At 52.6% G+C, this 5784-nt stretch overlaps 1 pseudogene; it reads right to left on the minus strand.

Annotated features, from left to right (window-relative positions):
• Positions 1–1107: 1107 nt before the first annotated feature.
• LOC123785592 (rho guanine nucleotide exchange factor 11 pseudogene) lies at positions 1108–3520 on the minus strand (annotated as a pseudogene).
• Positions 3521–5784: the final 2264 nt, after the last annotated feature.

The raw sequence follows: 5784 nt of genomic DNA on the forward strand, positions 1-5784 counted from the left end.
CCTAATCCTAATCCTAACCCCTAACCCTTACCCTAACCCTAACCCAACCCTAAACCTAACCCTAAACCCTAATCCTTAAACACTAAACACTAACATTAACACTGAATCGTAAACCCTAACCCCTAACCCTGAAACCCTAAACACTAAACCCTAAACTTAACCACTAACCCCAAACCCCAAACCCTAACCCTAAACCCTAACCCTACCCCGACCCCTACCATACCCCTAACCCTACCCCTAACCCTACCCCTTCAGCTAACCCTACCCCTAACCAGTAACCTAACCCTAAACCTAACCCTAACCCATACCCTAACCTGTACCCTAACCCTAACCCTAAACTGTACCCTAACCTGTAACTTAAACCGTACCATAAACCTAACCGTAACCCTAACAAGTACCCTAACCCATATCCTAACCTTAACCCTAAACCCTAAACCCTGACCCTAACCCATACCCTAACTCGTACCATAACCCTACCCGAACCCTAACCCTAACCCGTACCTTAACCGTAAACCTAAACCCTAAACCATAACCCTAACCCTAACCCTAACCAGTACCCTTACCTTAAACTTAACCCATACCCTAACCCATACCCTAACCCATACCCTAACCCGTACCCAATTCCTAACCCGGACTCTAACCCATACCCTACCATACCTAACCCTAACTTGTACCCTAACCCATACCCTAACCCATACCTTAACCCTAAACCGAACCCAATCCCTATCGCTAACCCGTTCCCTAACCCGTACCCTAACCCTAAACCTAAACCTAACCTGTACCATAACCCTAAACTGTACCCTAACCCTAAACCGTACCCTAACCCTAAACTGTACCCTAAACCGTACCCAAATCCGTACGCCAACACTAACCCTAAACCGTACCCTAAACCGTACCCTAAACCGTACCCTAATGCATACCCTAACCCGTACCTTAAACCTAACCCGTACCCTAAACCTAACCCATACTCCAACCCTAACCCTAACCCTAAACCCAAACCCGAAACCCTAACCCATACCCTAAACCCTAATCTGTCCCCTAACCTATAACTTCGAACCTGTAACCCCTAAACCCAACCCTAACCCGTACCCTCTCCTTACCCTAACCCTAACCCCTACACTCACCCAGGTCCAGGACCCGGAGCGTGCGCAGATGGGAGGCTTCCGTCACAAACAGCTCATTGATGACCTCCTGCCGGTCAATCTCCCTCTGGCTTAGCCCGGCCACCACATCCTTGCCCACCGTGTGCTGCCAGTTCTGGGCGGCTGGCTCTAGCTCCAAGTCCAAGAGCTGGCCCAAATCATCCTCTAGGAGGTGGGGGAGGAGGGCGTCTGTGCAGAACCCCAGGCTGGGGGACTCGATGCTCCTGTGTCCCATTTTGGGGGTAAAGGGAGGGGTTGGGTTCTCCAGAGACCTTGTGGAGAGGCTGGAGGCAGAGGACGAGGCTGACTGGTGGAGGTGGGCAGCCTCCGCGGCCGCATCCATGTCCACATCACTGCGAGAGCAGGGCACGTTCTCCACCTTCCGGGACCACTTCAGCTCCTCCCAGCCCTTCAGGCTCTCAGAGCAGCCCAGGCGGATCTCTGAGCATGAGATGTCGATCTCCAGCAGGTCCTCGGGGAAGCTTCCTGTGGAGAGCCACTGCGTCCTAGGCTCCGGGGCATCATATGGCTGGGTGTTCTCAAAGTGCTGAATGATGTTCCTCACGTTGCCTGGTTTGACTTCCACAGGGGACAAGGGAATATGAAATGTGCTCTGCGAAGAGCTTTTGGGCTTCCCGATGTACTTGAGGATAGGGTTTTGCCTCTTGTCCTCCAAGGCATCCTTGTCTTTTTTGGAATTGCTGCTCTTCTTGGTCTTTGGAAAGAAGGGCAGCCACTTGTCCTTGTCAGGAGCTGCCTGGGCCTTTTCAGCTGTGCCGAAAGCCGTGCCTCTCAGAGACAGAGCCCAGCGTAGTGCATATAGGTATTGAGAGCGAAATCCATGGGGGCACTCCTGTCCTCCTCGTACTTGGACAGAATGCCTGCCAGGGCAGCTAGCTGCTTCTCACTTGGCGTTCTCGGACAGGGTCCCCATCCGGGTCCAGCAGGTCATTCTCACCGTACAGACTACCCAGCCCCAGGGTGTGCTTTGTTCTGTAGTCCTGGATCTGCTCCTGGATCTCGGGCATGGCTGCCTCCTGCACTTCCCGGAGTGCGTTGTGGACGTCCTCACTGCCGCACAGATGCAAGTCAATTTCAGCCTGTAACACCTCCGGGACTTTCACTCTCAGCGGCACATTTTTCTCTAAGAAAATATTCCAGATGTCTTTTCCTGAGCTTCGGGAATGCTTGGGGTTTGTCTGCTGGTAAACTTCTGCACACAAGTAAAAAAAGCAGCGGACTGGGGTCAGCCTGAGAGAAGATGTACCACAGGAAAATGCCCAGGTGAGCGGGCCATGCCTTCAGCTTCTCAAGGTCCTGGAAGATGATGTCGCTCTCGTTGTTGAAATAACCCGGGTCATAATCTTCCTCTGGGCCAATAATTAAAGGCTTCAGGCTCTGGTCTGCGCCCTGATTGCTGGTGCCGGGCCCTGGTGCGTCCGAGCCCTGCCGCCGGTGGTGCTGGGCCAGCCTGGCCATGATCACAGGTGAGGTTCGGGGACTGCCCAGCCCAGGGTCTGACAGTGCCAAGTTCCAATTCATCAGCGCCTCACTGAGGGAGGGGAAGTGCTCCGTTCCAGCATCCAAGCCGCTGTCCCCCTCCTGGCAGTCCAGAGAGAGCTGGCCTTCTGATGCTCTCTGGCTGTTGTCACCATATAGGGGGGGTATGTCCACGAAGCCACCCGTCTCCTGCTGGATCTTCAGCTGGAGCTGAGTGACACACCTCTGGGCACCTTCGATCTGCTCCTCCAGCAGGCTGGCAGGATTCCAGCTGTATACCTCACAAATACACTGTAACTCCTTTTCCTCCTGCCTCAGCATATTGCGAAGGATCTGGGTGGCATGTTTTTGGAATTCGGGATCCTGCAGTGGTTTGGGCCCCCCCCTCCATGATGCACTGCGGGGGGGGGCAGAGGTGGGGGCGGAGGCGGCGGTGGGACCACAGGGGCGACTCGGGGGGCTCCGGCGGGGGCAGGGTCCTGCTGCAGCCCAGAGACACCGACAGACGAGGGGGAAGAGCCCAGGAGGGTCAGTGCGACATAGACGCCAGATCTGATAAGGTTTACCACCTCCAGGTGTGAGCTGTTGGTCACCATGGTGCCATTGACTTTGAAGATCCGGTTGCCCTCTTTGACACCAGCTCTCATGGCTGCCCCTCCGGGCCGCACAGACTGCACCAGAACGATACAGTCCCCACTGACCGTGAAGCCGAAGCCATGCTGGTCCTTCTGGATGATGACACAGCGGTGAACAAGACCTGCTGTCTCAGAGGTGTCGGAGTGTTGGCGGAGGTGGAAAGGGGACCTGTGCTCAGGCGCCGGATCTCCCAAAGACAGGCCGCTTAACCTATCTATGCTCTGGGGTAACCTCACAGTCATGGTTTCTCAGTGTCTCCGCAGAACAAGGATCCTGCAGTTTTGATGTCTTGATCAGGGCTGAGTCAGCTGCAATTTTTAAGAAAGGTGGGAGGAGTGCCTCCCAACCTCAAGGTCAGATGCTCGGATGCTCGAATGCTCTCTGCTGGCTCTCAGGACCCTGGGAACTGAGGCTCCGCTCTACTTGTACCAGCAAGCATGGTGTCCATTCTCAGCCTCTGGCCCCTCCCCCATCGGAGAAAAAAACCAAAAGAAAAAGAGGAAAAACTATGACCTTCTTAGAAACCAAAAACCCAACCACAAATCTCTTCGAGGTTAGCGCTATGGGCTAAGTCATGAATCACAGAAAGAATGTGCCTTCAAAATATCAGTCTTCACTACAAGATACAGATGAAGCCCATGCTCCAGACGCCATTCCCGCAGCTGTCCTCTCGCAGGCGGGCGCCCGGTGGCCGGCAGGGCCGTGCCGGGTCCCCCCGCGCTCAGCACGATGGCGACGCCGATGCCAGGGCAGGGGCGGCGGAGGGCCGGTCTGAACCGGCACCGGGGCAGGCCCCAGGCCGGCGCGCTAGGCGGGGAAATAAATGAAAGCATACAACAGGACGTGCTCCGCGGCAGCCCTTCAAGTCCGGGGCGGCCCTACGACCCCGGTTATGGAGCTCCTTAAAACACAGCAACAAAAACGGCTTTTACGTGAAAGGTCTGGAAACCCTTCAAGGAGCCAAAGGCACCGAGCAGGAGTGTGGCGCCCCCGCCTCACGCCCACCAGGCCCTGGACTCCCCGCGCCCCGCGCCCACCGCCCTGGCCGCCATCAACCGCGGACGCCGCTCGCATCCCCGCGCCACCGGACCCGCGGCCTCCTCCGCGCCAGCCTGCGGGGTCCCGCCCCGGCTACCCTCCCTCTGGCCCAGCGCGCGGAAGGCGGCTCCACCGCTCCTTCCTGGCCCTTCCCCTCGGCAAGGGGCTCCTTGGGATGCAGGCCGGCCAGCCGGCCGCCCATGCCCACGCTGCCCCCTTCAGCCCCGTTCCAGCAGCACGCTACAAAGAACTTCTCAAACTCAATACACAAGAAACAAATAAACAAATCATAAAATGAGCAGAAGATATGAACAGTTTTCCAATGATGACATACAAATGGCTAACAGACACATGAAAAAATGTTCAAAATCATTAGCCATCAGGGAAATTCAAATAGAAACCACACTAAGATACCACCTTAAACCAGTTAGAATGGCAAAAATTAACAAGGCAGGAAACAGCAATTGCTGGAGAGGATGTGGAGAAAGGGGATCCCTCCTACATTGTTGGTGGGAATGCAAGTTGGTACAGCCACTCTGGAAAACAGTGTGGAGATCCCTTAAAAAAGTTAAAAATTGAGCTACCCTATGACCCAGCCATTGCACTACTGGGTATTTACCCCAAAGATACAGACGTAGTGAAGAGAAGGGCCATATGCACCCCAATGTTCATAGCAGCATTGTCCACAATAGCTAAATCCTGGAAGGAACTGAGATGCCCTTCAACAGATGACTGGATTAAGAAGCTGTGGTCCATATATACAACGGAATATTACTCAGCTATCAGAAAGAACGATTTCTCAACATTTGCTGCAACATGGACAGCACTGGAGGAGATAATGCTAAGTGAAATAAGTCAAGCAGAGAAAGACAATTATCATATGATTTCTCTCATCTATGGAACATAAGAACTAGGAAGATCGGTAGGGGAAGAAAGGGATAAAGAAAGGGGGTAATCAGAAGGGGGAATGAAGCATGAGAAACTGTAGACTCTGAGAAACAAACTGAGTGCTTCAGAGGGGAGGGTGGTGGGGGAATGGGATAGACTGGTGATGGGTAGTAAGGAGGGCACGTATTGCATGGTGCACTGGGTGTTATACGCAACTAATGAATCATCGAACCTTGCATCAGAAACCAGGGATGTACTGTATGGTGACTAACATAATATAATAAAAAAATCATTAAAAAAAAAAAAGAAAGAAACCAGGGATGTACTGTATGTTGACTAACATAATATAATTTTAAAAAACATTAAAAAAATAAAAATAAAAAAAATAAAATGGATTGAAAGAAGAATAAATAGGGGTGGATTGATAGGTATGTGGTAAGCAAATCTAGCAAATGCTGATGGTAGAATCTAGGCGGCAGTATATGGGTATTCACTTTAAAGTATTTCTACTTTATTGTATGTGTGAAAATATTTGTAATAAAATTTGGAACAAAAATAAAAAAAAAGGAGGGCACGTATC

This window comes from Ursus americanus, chromosome 24 (genome assembly GCF_024610735.1).
Source record: "Ursus americanus isolate L20-20 chromosome 24, mUrsAme1.1.p, whole genome shotgun sequence".
Classification (NCBI taxonomy): Eukaryota; Metazoa; Chordata; class Mammalia; order Carnivora; family Ursidae; genus Ursus; species Ursus americanus.